Source organism: Pezoporus flaviventris, unplaced genomic scaffold, assembly GCF_033815535.1.
Source record: "Pezoporus flaviventris isolate CSIRO_AGI_PZ_B2104156 unplaced genomic scaffold, CSIRO_AGI_Pfla_v1 ptg000005l, whole genome shotgun sequence".
Classification (NCBI taxonomy): Eukaryota; Metazoa; Chordata; class Aves; order Psittaciformes; family Psittacidae; genus Pezoporus; species Pezoporus flaviventris.
The window spans coordinates 17,323,807-17,338,698 of record NW_026892553.1 but is presented as its reverse complement, the minus strand read 5'-3'; the positions used below and the strand labels follow the sequence as shown (position 1 = coordinate 17,338,698).

General features: G+C 37.3%; 1 long non-coding RNA gene across 5 annotated transcripts in view; it reads right to left on the bottom strand.

Annotated features, from left to right (window-relative positions):
- LOC133265527 (uncharacterized) overlaps positions 1-14,892 on the bottom strand; it is a 26,902-nt gene extending 12,010 nt beyond the window's left edge. For 3 of the 5 annotated variants that reach the window (XR_009741997.1, XR_009741999.1, XR_009741995.1), the window contains exons 1-4: positions 12,999-13,084; positions 12,580-12,732; positions 11,717-11,873; positions 6,877-6,930 (exon numbers count right to left, since the gene is read on the bottom strand). This is a non-coding gene — a long non-coding RNA (uncharacterized LOC133265527). Of the gene's footprint in view, positions 1-6,876; positions 6,931-11,716; positions 11,874-12,579; positions 12,733-12,998; positions 13,085-14,803 lie in introns of those variants that run through there. The other 2 variants (XR_009741998.1, XR_009741996.1) reach the window with 2 other exon arrangements.

Below are 14,892 nucleotides of genomic sequence, written 5' to 3'. Positions count from 1 at the left end.
AAGCAAAACTGATTCAGTTGAATCCGAATTTCACTGAGAATCCAAAACATAAGCGTATGGAAAATTGTGGTGATACAGGCTTTATTTTTACTTGTTTGCAAAAAAACCCATAACTTTATCAAACATTATAAACACTTTCAGTGCTGACAACCCTCTTCAGACATCAACTACTGTAATTTTCCACACATTTACATAATACTGGCTGATTAAACTGTCAGAATTTTCATTGCTGGTTGCTGCAGAAATCAAAAATAAAAACACAGCATTCACAATGCTTCACTCTCAGATTTTGAAACCAGAGTGTAAGAAATGGTAAAATGGCTAATCTGAAGCATATGGGGGAGTGTTCTCCTCAGTTACTAATTCATCTTTGCAGAATTTAGCTTATTTCCCCCAGTACAAGATTTGCCCCAGGTGGTAGCAGCCTACTTACCAACAACCCAAGCTGTGGCTCTGCACTCCTGCCTGAAGAGCCCCACTGACGTGGACACCCTCTTCCTTCACAAGTCATACTAAATTCCAGGCTTTCTTACCCTGGCAACATAATTCTTACAGGACTTACACGACCTCAGGGCCTGACTGATCTGGGAACCTAGAGAGCCATTATCACTTTAAGCTGGCTCTGCCCTACATTATTTCAGTATAATGTAATGCCTTTCCCATTTATCATATGTATCTCTTCTGGCTTATATTGAAGTAGCACTGATATTCATCTTAAGATGCATATGGCAAGATATAAGTTATCATATGAGCATTCCAGATTTATAACAAAAATTACCATATAATTATCATTGCTGCCTTTACATTCCCATACAATTTCCTCTCAAAATAATACGTGTTGTCTCACAGCTTATAATTAACTCATAAGCTCTGTTGCTTCCACAGAATGACCCAAATTTTAAATTTGAAAGGGAGTTCTACAGAGGACTACCAATAAATACATAATATCTATAAAGCAAAAGAAATATTCTGTTGTGGGTAAAAAAGTAGTTTGAATTCCTTTCTGTAGAAAAGATTAAGTACAAGAGCAACTGATGGTGAACACTTTTAAAATGTAATATTAAAATATTACAGAAAGATTAAAGTAAGCAATCCATCCCCTATGAAATCATCCCATCTGATTGCAATGCACATTAAGTTAACTCAGGCCAAATAAAACCCCACATATACCAGGTTAACACCGATCCAGAAATGAGTCTAACAATCCACAGTAACCAACTATGAAAACACTGCACTGAAGCTTCCGAAGCTACAAGAATTTACTCTTACAAATTGGCCTTCATAGCAACAGCAACCAATTTAAGATATTTATAAACTTTAAAAACACAATTGTAGAATAAGAACAACTATAAGTTGTCTGGAACGCTTGTATAACCACACAGTGAGAATCTTTTCATCAGGACATTCTTTACTTCTTAAAAGAACATCTTAAATTGCCTCTGAACTTCCATTTGAGAACATTCAGTTCCTCTGTTCTCATCTTCATACTCACTTACAGTAATTTTCATGGTTCAAGAAAAAATTTGGCAAATGAAAATACAGATTTTATTCTTCTGAAAGAGGTATAGAATGGCTAGCTGCTCTGTGATAGAATGGTGTGCTTTTACCCTGATACGCAACTGACCTGCTTTCTTCATTGAAATTGTCTTTTTATCTTAGACTGACTTTTCACATGGGAATTAATGATACTCTTATTAGCCTTATTGTGTACAGCCTTACTGTAAAGAAACAAGATACTGTCATAATTTACTATATCTTTGAGTATTTTATCTTCATCCAAGCTATACTTGTTTCTTCCATTACACTTTAGCTGTTTAAACTGTATAGCTCTGACCAGCTACATCTGCAAAAACATGCCTGTGTTGTGCAGGGAATTCCAGATTGTTATGAAGAGATGCTGAATAGTTTATATGAATTTAAGGACGTATCAGCATAGCCAGCTCTTGCTTCATTTGCCTTGATATATTAATTCTTTCCATGTTGTAAAAGACTAAAGCAAGATTAGCTGTGATGGGGATGAGAGGGGATGCTCAAGATGTGTTAGTATTACCACAGATATCAAGGTGTCTGTAAAGCCTTGATGAATTATTTCTAAAAATAATACTTATGCAGGTAATCAATCTTGCAGGTTTTGTCAAAAAGATAACACCCCCCCCCCCCCCCCAACCCAAATATTGATGTGTATAGCAGGACTATGTTTAAGAATGATAAAAGGCACTTCAGTCAATACAAACTGTGGCCACAGACACCTTGAGGCACGTGCAACAAAAAAAATGTTGGGTTTTGTTGTGATATATTTACTTCTCTTTCTGCTTTAAGTGTGGCCAGTTATGCAGCTCCCACAGTAACTATTGTTCTACTTACTTCTCTGGTTACAGTTTGCAGTCATCTTTTAAAATAACAAATAAGGGTTACATTTTGCAAGAGTTATTTTTAAAAAATAACAAAAAGGGTTACATTTTTCAACACAAGCAAGCACATAGGCAAAAAAGGGGGCAAAGAGAGGATGATGAGCATGCTATGAAATCAGTGGTTTTTTTTCTGTTAGTTGTAACACTGGTATGATGGCTGTATAAAGACAGCAGATAATATTATTTTCTATTAATTTTATGCTGTCATTTAATTAAATAAGTTCAGTAGTGTTTCAAATCACAAGATGAATTCAACAGTATTCACAGAAAATGCCAGCAATGTTGTTCCAGAAGTCTGACAGGAATTGATGGTAGCACTCACAAGGTATCCACTGTTACAGGAACAGTACAACTAGTACTTACCTACAATGAAGACAGTTATTGCTTCACTGGCAGAGAAATTCAGAAACTCAAAACTGTGTATTTAGTTTCTTATTCAACCCAGATTTGTATTAAAGAATAGACATTAAGTTTGACAATGTAATGTGTTTTCTCTAAAGGCAGAATCTTTGTAGATTTCGCATTCATGTTTTTCTTAGTAATGCTACAAATGCCTTCATGCCCACTTAAAAAACCCAACAGAACAACGAAGACCGGAAAGCCAGATTTGCTACAGCAGTAAATCTGTGCATACACAGGAAATAAGAATCCGAAATTACAGAAAAAATAAATGATAAAACGTAATATTCAGCCCTCCCAAATCCTGCACCTTCAACTTTCCACTACATTATAAACAAGGAAGGCAAGTTTATAAGCAATATATTCTTGGTTTTATTATTAATATTAATGCACAGCATATAGATGTTTGTAAGCTGTTTGTAAGTTTGTACAATCTCCAAATTATACAAGTGAAAGTGTTTTAGCACATTTCCTGTGTGCACAAGAAGGATCCTTCATAATTCATTTCTTAGATGATAAATAAAATTAAATGAATGAATGGCAATGGAAGATAAAGTTCCATATGGTGTTCCCTCTCCTATGAAACATGACTGCCTATGGAGATATTTCTGAGTGTTACTACCTGAGCAGTATGGTTGTCCAGGGGGCAAGGGTGTGTTCCATGTATGATTTGACAAATAGTAAGCCCAGTTACTACCATGTAATTTGTTAAAAAAGTACTTAGAACAACAAATAACATGAAGTCAAAGTAAGTTAAAAGTGCCCTCTAAAAATAAATAGATCACACATTACCTTTAACACTCAGCTCAATATATACTGTGATAATAGATCTGTGTGTGAGGTACTATAACAATTACTGTGGGCTCACATTCATGTTTTTCCCATCAGAACCATCGCTTCTCCCCCCTTTGTGGCAAGTAAAATATCTAAGAATCAGGAAACCTCATCTTTTGCCACCTACTCCTGGTGAATATCAATTGGAACTAAATCATGTGTATGCAACATGCCAACTGATTTTCTTTCCTGATGTCAGTGGGAGATTGTAATTCTTGTTTGAACCTATTAAATGCTTAAACCTAGAGTTTGCATGTTGGCTGCAATGGACTTTAAACTCCTGGATTTCCTAGGTGTGTAATCTAACCATTACACTGTGACTAGAAAGGCAAATAGCTGTCTGCTTTGGTCAGGCACGCTTTCAATTTGTATTTCTAAAGAGGTGGTTTTTAATTGTGTGCCTAAATGGAAGGCTGAAACATGTCAGCCCACGGAGGCATTTGAAGCTTGAGTCCAGCCACACAATGACACCGGATACAAGCTGAATGCTACCCCCACTCAAGATAAAAACATGTTTCAAACATGTCTCCCTTCATTTAAACATAATCAGCTGCCTTAGGTGTCCCATTCAGTAAATCTGTTCTTTGCATCTCAGATTTCTGGTTTACTCAGGGCCATAACTCTTAATGCTGGACTATCTGATATAATTACATCCTAGGTCTGTTTAATTTGCATGTGAAATTCTATGTTCACAGCACATAGAATCTTATCCTAAGAACTATTAAAAAATTGTTCAGAGATTGAGACTATTGAAAAAGATGGATTAAATAACAGAATTACCTGTGAGGCAGAAACAGGGTACTCCTTATCACCATGTAACAATGTTAAATGTTTACTTTATAAAAAGAGATTATTATTGAAAAAGTGTCCTGGGTGTGCCAGGACACACCTGCAGTGTGCAGTCAATGCCTGCAGTGGCAGTCATTTTTCTCCTTCTTCGTAGCTGGTTTTTGTGCTGTGTTTTTGACTTTCAGCCTGGGAACAGCGCTTATAACACCGACGGTTTTACTTGCTGCTCAGAAATGTTTACTCTGACCAAGGACTTTCTGAGTCTCATGCTCTGCCAGGGAGGAGGAGAAGCTGGGAGGAAGCAGAGACAGGACACCTGGCCCAAGCTAGCCAAAGAGGTATTCCATACCACAGCACGTCATGCCCAGTATATAAACTGGGGGCAGTTACCCGGAAGGGCTCGATCACTGCTCGGGTTGGGCTGGGTATCAGTCGGTGGGTGGTGGTAGGCGGTTCTATTCTCTTCCGTTGTTATTTCCCTTATCATTATTACTATTGGTGGTAGCAGTAGTGATTTGTCTTATACCTTAGTTACTGGACTGTTCTTATCTCAACCCATGGGAGTTACATTCTTTTGATTCTCCTCCCCATCCCTCCGGAAGCTGGAGGGAGGAAAATGGGGAGTGAGAGAGTGGTTGGTTGTTTCTGAATTACCATCTGGGCTTAAACAAGGACAAAAGGGTAATGCAATTCTGAGCAAAATAATTATTCCCCTTATGACATCATTCTATCTCATTCAAAATTTTAAAGTATGCAGAATATGGAACTATGCTGTGAGAACATAGATTTTAAAAATGATTCATTATCCTGTCATGTATCTGTCTAATGCCAGATAAATTCTGTTAACACCTTTCAGCCTTCTTCACCCCTGCAAAATATTTGTAATAAGGGTACTCTTCCCTCTTCTACCTTCTATCACACTTTATTGGAAAGAAGAGCACAGGAAGAGGGGGGACTGTTTCTACTGCAGTGGTTTTACAGTATATATCTGCACACTGCAATGCAAGCAGTGCCAATAGTAACAGGTATATTTTGTCCTGAACTACACAGATAACCCCAACATTCATTTCACAGAAGTCAGGCCTGCACTGCACATTCCTTCATATCGCTTCCAAATAGTTCAGCCCTTGATAATGGTATTTTCTGGAATCTCATTATAGTAGATTATGCATGTTTTATATGTTGCCTCAGAGAACTGCATATTTTAATACACACACCTCATCGAGAAATACTAGATGTGCCAGTTTTACTTTATCTACCCTTCAGAGATAATTTGCCTTCTGAACAGAACTGAGAAGAGATTTTAAGTGATTTTAATACACGGAGAAGTCCAGCAGCTGGAGCCAACTAAAAAAAAAAAATTGAAGTCCTATTAATTTTTTATCCTATGTCCAAAAGGACACTGCTCTGTGTACATTATGTCAGCATATTCAAACAAGTTTAGGAAAGAAGCTTCAGGCATTGTTCTCAGAATAATTGTAAGTAATGGATAATGATGCCCATGAAAAGATGAATGAGGAAAAAAAAGCTAGGAAAAATCTATTTTGATCAACAACCAACTCCGCAAGCGTGTCAAACACATGCATTTTCATTTCGCTAAGAACAGGTTCAACGAAGCATTAAAGAACATATTACTACAGAGACAGCTGTATTCTAGCATACCAAATCAGGAGACAGACAGGTTACTTTCCTGATTTATGTATCTCATAGTATCTTCCTGCTGAGGCTGATTCCCATGGCAGAGAGAGAGCAGACTAATTCTGAAGACATATGCTATCTTTCATTGTTTCTCAAAATCTCAAGCCATTGTGATCATGGTAGAATCTGACACAGAAACTAAAAGATTTATAGCTAAACCTTGCATGGCTTACAAAGATTTTGCAAAGATGATCAAAGCAGCACTTAATTTCCTACAATTCCTAATTGTATCATAAAAGCCAAATAAGTCTGTTTACAGTTCTGAAACCTCACAGAGGTTAAACGGCAAAAACCTTTATTCTAGATTTTGACCTTTCTCTTTAAATTCTCAACACATAGAACATAAATTCTTTATGTTCCCACTGTGGCTGGGATCTTTTTTCCTCTTTCAAAGGTTTCTCTGCAAAAAAAAAAACAAACTACTACTACTCACTTATTGCATGCTTTTCTTCAGTGTTCACCAAAAGTTGAAGTACATCACAGAAAACATCATTGCTAAATACCAAAATTTGTAACAGTATCCCCTACCATCTTGTTAAAAAGCCTGAATATGACAAATGAAGGCCCCAGATCCCTTGGGATGTGAACAAAAAGTGCTACTGGTATAGAAATGAACAAAAATAAAGTTAAAACCATGTTAAAATATTTCAAACAACAATAGTCACAGTCTAGCTGAAAGCAAAGTTAATTATTCAATAGTCTCCCACTGAAGATCTACATAAAAAAGGAAGAAAAAGCAGCTTACCTTGAAGAAGTTTAATGGCATATCCTCTCGCAAAGCACAAGTGTTCTTTAGTCCCTAAAAATGAATAAAAACAAAGTATGTGGTGCAAGTTATCACTCACAAAGAACGTGGCTGAATCCACCTAAGACTTACATGGATTGTACTGTACTAGTGCTTTGATGAAAATATTGTTTATGGTCTTATTACAAAATTAATTATTAGTTTGTAAAACTAACAAGAACAGAATATTATCCATGGTAGGGCAAGACAAGTTAGAAGGGTTTAAAATAGAAAATAAGGTTACTTCTGTGGAATGACATGGATTCTGACAGTGTCTTTCTTTAAACATATTGCCATTATATACCTTACTTAGTGTCAGAGATACTCTGGGAGAAGGAAACAATGGACCAAGCTATCCACAGGGAGTTTTACAGTTAGTTTTTCTAGGAACATTCCTATTTCTATAGGAAAGTTAGGAATAATTATATCAAGCCTGCCATGATGCACAATAACAGAACAAATGATGCATTAGAAATACCTTTCAATCTAAATAACATGAAGAACAAGAAATCTGTTCCTTTTTCTATTCAAATAGGACCACTTATAATGCTGAATCAGAAACTGCATTTGTATCCCAAATTAGATTGTATTTGTCTTGATAAAACTGAAATCAGATTTTTTCCACTGATACTGAAATATCACTCAAAGTATTCACTCTTCATTACAGAGTCTAGGAAAGCCATCAAGATTCATTTTAGTCATTAAAACTAACAGAAGCAAAACATATAATTCGTGACCAGATAGGGCTTTATCCACTGTTTTCCTGGTTCACTTATGTACACAGTTACTAAAAGCAAGTATTTAACACAGGTCCCCAACCCTGTCATGACCTGTCTTGTAATTGTCCACCATTTTACAGCCCACCTACAAGATTAGGGAAGAAGCATACAAGGGCTGCCATTCTTGTGCATGTTGAGATCATTTAGGGAACAGAAAAGATTTTATAAGTCTTAGCAGAGACTTACATGAAGTTCAGTATCTGTGATTTCATGCTTTTAACACAGGCTAGATGAAGACAGAGGGCTGGATATAACCGGGGCCCAGGTACTGTACGTTTTCTCTTGCCATTTAGTATCAGTTTGTTGCAATGGACAAAACTGGGTTTCTTTCTCTCTATTCGACACTTTCCAGATTGCATCTCGGGTACTCAGACCTGGTTTAGATACTCTCATCACACGAGAGAGTGAAACATATGAAGTATGAAGAGAGGCTGAAATGGTTCAGTGGGTTTAGCTTGGAGAAAATAAGTGCTGGCAAAACAAGCAGCTGTTTCAGCCTTCCACTGGAGAATGGGAGTTACAGAAATGGCAGAGACAGACTTTTCTCTGAGGTGAGAAGAGAGAACAGTTAAAAGTCAGTGGACAGAAACTGCAAGAATGAAAATGTTTCCTGGTCCTAAGAAAATGTCAACAAGAGTGATCACCTCTTTGAAGACTTACGGGATCTCTGTCTTTGGAGGTAGTTGAATCTTGACTGGAAACAGCCCTGAGCAACCTGTATTAATCTTGCTGGTAACCCTGCTTTGAGCAGAGGATTTCACTAGGCCCTTTTCAGAGGTCCCTTCCATTCTGAAGTATTCCATTACTATCCTCATTGCACACTAGACCTCGAGATAAATTCTGAGCACTTCAGGACTTTCAAAATGTAATATGCATAGTGGCTTCTCATTTCCACAGATGAGTGGAATTAAGTTCAGATGAACCAAAAAGGGTTTTTAAGCAACAGTTTCGCAAAAAAAGTAGAAAAACATATTAAGTAGCAGATCAGCGCCTTTTCAGGTGCTTCTCTGTAATATCTTACTACATTTCCCCCCCTCTTTTAAATAAAAAAAAACCTAAATATGAAAGGGATTTGGCAAACCTGTTCAGGCTGCATACAATTATCATAGCTAAAAGTAATTTGGTTTAGAATGCATTTTAATTCAAAGTGTATTACAAGACAAGCAAGGAGTACAAAAATACAAATGGGTTTATGAGTTTTGTGAGATTTAAAATCTTAAAAGCAAAAGCTGTGCAGAATGGAACACATTGCATGCTACAATGAGTCTCAAGCTAAAATGGAAAACTAGTCCAAAAAATCAGTCTCTTCATGGCCATACTGTTACCCATGATTACTCTTGTACAGAAGGGCTCTGCAACCTCCTACTCATACATCTAACAGAAACTTCTCTGCACAGCACACACCCGCACAGAGAGATTTTATTGGGAAAATCTTCAACCAAATACAAAATAACATACAGCAGGCTGAGGATCCTGGTTACAAAGAGAAATAAAGAAGAATTCATGATGTGTACTGACTGATAAGTAACTTAAATGCCATTTATCTTTAATAAAAGTGCTGCATGGATTCCTTCTTTAGAGAGCTGCTTCTAGTAACACCTCTATCTCCTATAATACAGGCTCTGAAAACCCCTTTAGAATACTATTCAGTCACCTCAAGACAAAACCAAGCTCAACATGAAAACTCAAATAGGAACACTGATTATTAACCCCCCCCCCCCCAAAAAAAAAACAAAACACATAAACCCCCAACCAGTCTTTCAATACCTTGTCATGTTGTGTTATCTGTATTTGACTGTCATTCTCACAAATGCAAAGATAACATTGAGCAACCAATGATAAACTGAAAGGAACACATGGACTGTAAAAAGCCCGGACTGCCTGTTATACTAAGTGCACTGCAGGCACAATACAACAGAATGCTCCTGAAGGCTGATCTGTATAACTGCACATTATTAAGCATTTATTTTACCCACACAGATACGGCCCCTTAAGACACCACTATTTTTTTTTTTTTTTAATTCTTCCCAGAGTAGGAGAATTCTGTGCATATTTGTCAAAATCAGGTTAGATTTTCATAATTGGCACTCCCTTGGCCTGTCATTTTTCTTCACTTGCAGTCAAATGACATTGAAAAGGGGATTGGAATTCTTTCATATGTTGTAAAGCATCAGAATCTTTATTTTCACTATAATCTTTGTAGGTGAGTGCCAGTTAGTGAGAACAAGCAACAGGGAGTGCTACTGCCTTTTCTGAAGTTGTTTTAGTCTATACGTAGGAGGTAAAGATCACTGAGCAGTAATCAGTAAAAACAGAACACAACCTACATGGCATCATTCATTCTGAAACTGGTTAATGCTGAAGAGCCTCAAAAACAGAGACAAAAATAGCAATTAAATAGCTTTTATATAGCTTTTACAGACAACTTTATGAGGCTTCACTACACATGCATATTGTTGTGGTTTAAGCCCAGCTGGGAACCCAGAAAACCATACAGCTGTTCACTCACTCCCCCCGCTTCCACCCCGTGCTCCTGGAGGGATGGGGAGGAGAATCGAAAGAATGTAACTCCCATGGGTTGAGATAAGAACAGTCCAGTAACTAAGGTATAAGACAAATCACTACTGCTACCACCAATAGTAATAATGATAAGGGAAATAACAACGGAAGAGAATACAACCACTCACCACCCGCCGACTGATACCCAGCCCGACCAAGCAGTGATCGAGCCCTTCCGGTTAACTGACCCCAGTTTATACAGTGGGCATAACGTGCTGTGGTATGGAATACCTCTTTGGTTAGTTTGGGTCAGGTGTCCTGTCTCCGCTTCCTCCTGGCTTCTCCTCCTCCCTGGCAGAGCATGAGGCTCAGAAAGTCCTTGGTCAGAGTAAACATTACTGATAAGCAACTAAAACCATCAGTGTTATCAGCGCTGTTCCCAGGCTGAACGTCAAAAACACAGCACTGCACCAGCTACAAAGAAGGAGAAAAATGACTGCTGCTGCTGAACCCAGGACACATATACATAGGAACCATATGCTAGTTGCATGAAAAATTGTCTTAAAAAAAAGATAATTGATTTACTTGTGCAGAAAGGTGGCAGTTGCCTTTTTTTGTGTGTGTGTAATCCCCTACATAAGAATAAAAGAATGAGCTCACAGATAGATCGCATCTACTTGAATTCTGAAAGTGTCTGGACAAATGGATGATTTAGTACAAAAGCAAAAGACTGCCAAAATCCCAAGCAGTCTGATTTCACATTGCAACCACTATGGGAGGCAGGAGTAGCAACTGAAAAGAGAGAAATATTACCAGTTACCTTGACGTTAGGTAGTTTTGTTTTTTTTTAATCAAGGAACTGTTGAAGGATCTCCAACAGAAGATGAAATTTGGGCAAATATATAGTTGGAATATTTCCTCCACAATTCTGGAAATGGCATCTCTTACTTATTTTGTAAAAAGAATGACATGAGCTAAGGATGTCCTTGGAACAAAAACCTGCAATTTTGAATTTGCAATTTAGCAGGTGTTCAGCTAATGCCTACCTGCACTTTACAGAAAATTCTACCTGGAAATATGAGTATTCTGTTCACTTCTATTTCTTTATTTCATCTTGATTTGCCTTAGGTATTAGATGTTCCAGTTTTCTACAGATCTTCTATATGTGGATAGTGTTAAAAATAGAATTCCATGTGTAAAAACATTTCACAAGGTTTAATTGCTACTGAAAACCATTTCATTGCTTCACTGTTGTACCCTGAAGTGCTTACTCTCAATTTTTGTTATCTGTAGCATTTTACAACTTGTTCTTTTTTTCTGTTGGCAGGCAAGAAGTGCAAGATGTAGAAGCATTTCAGTAAAACATGTTAAGACATCACAAATAATATGTGATCAAATACAGCTCAGAAACGATAACACAAAGATAGGAAAAAGACAGAAGTCATTGTGCTTTGAATCTTTGAAATGTCTGCAAGAACTAGGGAGAAGTTTACTACTGCTGAGCTTGGACATATTCTCTTAACCTGATCTCAAGCTCTTCTGATGAAGCAAGCACAAGACATAGTAATGAACTAAATGGACCATGTGGTCAACCATAAACAATCCTATCAGGAAGCACAGTAAGCAAAGTTTCCATTGACAGCTTTATGGTTATTTGGATGACAGGACCTACACTTAGTTCTGCTTCAAAGGAAAAATGCAGTTATTTTCTGGCCTTTTAATCTGGCCTTGAATTTACACAGGATGAGTATATTTGGATATAACATAATGTAATGTAATATAATATAATGTAACATAATATAATATAGGAAGAACAAGCTAGAAGTCTCAAACTCATCTTTAGTTATCTTTATCTTTAAAAGTATGTCTACAATGTCTCTATGAAAGATATAACAATAGTTCAGAACCAGCTGCATTTCCTTTAGTTACTGAAAGTAACAAAAAGAGCCAGTGATAAAGCACAGCATGAAAAGAAATGCTATGAATTTTATGTACTTCATTTTTCAGACTAGTTCTACTATATTGAAGTTTTGATACCTATATCTAACAAACACACAGAATCATACCCTCAGAATATGCTTTGTTGGAGTGTTTTCATCAAGGAATCTGTTTTACTGCCTTTCTTACTCCTGCACTATTTTAGTGGAGTGAGTAGAAAAATCTTTATTTCTAATTTTTATTTTCATTACCCTTCAGTGCCATCAGCAAAGCTATTGCTTAGAGGCTTTTCTTGTCAGCTTTATCAGCCAACTTTACTTAAGACATCATTTTTGTTATAGCCACTGAGCTTAAATCTGCACAAATGTTTGTTCTCACTTCCTCTGCTTTGTAAAGCACTTCCATGACTATTTAATAGAATCATTACTTCAAAAGGTAGAATACTTACTGTTAGACTCATCCTTATCTGCAATACCTGTCAACTGTCTTGAACACGTTCAGCTTAGACAAATATACTATCCCATCCTCTGACTGGGATAAAATTGAGTCATTTTCAATTACATTATGAAATCCAGGTTCTTTAACTCCGCTGCACTGAAGCCTTAATGCTCATAGAACAAAGTTCTTCAGAAGAGCCCTTTGGCTTTCAGAAGATAATTTAGCATCCAAAATGACTTATGTTAAAGAGCTTCTGCTTAATAATAAAATAGACCAAATGCCATCCATGTCCTTATAAGTTACTTCCCCTTCTTTAAGGGAAAAGTTTTGATTAAGAAGTGCCTTAAAAAAAAATCCCAAAAGTTCCTTACAGAAGTATTTTAACTATTTTAATAAAATAATTTTCTTAAAATTCTATTAATAACCTACTTTTCTATGCAACTGCTGAAAGTATATTTTTTGCATTATACGCTCAGAAAGTAGTAGTTAGCATTACATGCTGTGTGTATTTTATACTGTACTTCAAACATCAGACAACTTTTCAGATGACATCTGTAAAGTTGCATTCAGCCACAAATGACAAATCTAGATTAAATTTATATTTCTGTAAGCCTTCCATCAATCATAGATGAGACAAATCCAAACCTTGATTCCTCCAGTATCCCAAACTAACAAATCCATACTCATTTCTGAATGTTAAGGAAAAACAGACCTGAATTTTGGACTGAGATCAATTCAAAGGAAAGGAGTTCTGGTGTCCTCAACATAAAAAGGACATGGAACTGTTGGAACAAGTCCTGAGAAGGGTCATGAGGATGATCAGGGGACTGGAGCACCCATATGAAGACAGGCTGAGAAAGTTGGGGCTGTTCAGCCTGAAGAGAAGGCTCCGTGAAGACCTCATAGCAGCCTTCCAGTACCTGAAGGGGGCCTGTAGGGATGCTGGGGAGGGACTCCTCATTAGGGACTGTAGTGACAGGACAAGGGGTAACGGGTTAAAACTTAAACAGGGGAAGTTTAGCTTGGATATAAGGAGGAAATTCTTTCCTGTTAGGGTGGTGAGGCACTGGAACGGGTTGCCCAGGGAGGTTGTGAATGCTCCATCCCTGGCAGTGTTCAAGACCAGGTTGGACAAGGCCTTGGGTGAGATGGTTTAGTGTGAGGTGTCCCTGCCCATGGCAGGGGGGTTGGAACGTTATGATCTTAAGGTCCTTTCCAACCCTAACTATTCTATGATTCTATGAATTCAGGAGCATACTGAAGAGCACCTTTGAAACCATTTTCCTTTCCTTCCCAACTTATTTCACTTTAAGTGAAATGATTTCTATATGTATATATTCCTTTCTATCATCAACACAAAAGCAATGCCTCCAATTCAATATGTAGCTCCCTTTCCAATCATTTCTATAATGTTTTAAAAAACAGAGTAAAACAGTATTTCTGCCAAGGACTGCAGCCTGGAAAAGAGCAGATGCTGTAAGTCCTGAGTCACAATGGACTACACAGAAAAACATATTTGTGTGAAACTGTACAGCTAAGTTAGTCTGTCTTTATTCAAAGGGACTAAAATAGGCTTTATTGAGGAAGCAAGACAGGAAGTACAATATACTCCACCTAACTAAATGGTCTTACTAGATAATTTTAGTTATAATCCTGTTAGTTATGTAACAATCTTATGCATTTGCGGCATAAACATTTTAACATCCTTACAGTATCCACTTAAAGCATCCTCAGATTTAGTGCTCAGCCTCCCTGCTTCATTAAGTGCCTAAAGCATAGTTTGAACAAAAAGAAATTGCTTGGTATTACTTTCTAATCATAGTCTACTCTGCTCATCCTTGCTTTTTTAAACTTTAAATTGCATAAGGCACATCTTACACTGTAGCTGCCATCCTCCACAGGATTTGACGTATATTTCATAGAATCATAGAATAGTTAGGGTTGGAAAGGACCTTAAGATCATCTAGTTCCAACGCCCCTTCCATGGGCAGGGACACCTCACACTAAACCATGTCACCCAAGGCCTCGTCCAACCTGGTCTTGAACACTGCCAGGGATGGAGCATTCACAACCTCATGGGACTCATGGACCCATTTCCTTTTTTATTTGGAGTGGGATGGGTAATTTTTTTCTTGTTGGGTTTTTTGGATGCAATTGTACAAAGGCTATAGGGCAGCAAGGGTGAAGAATGGGTTTTCCCAATTAGTTTCTTAATGTAGGTAACTTGTACCCACCTTTCTCCTCATGATTTTATGAGATTATCTTCTCACACAATTCTGAATCACCTGTACATGCTGTCAGGTCTCTGACACTTTGATCCTTA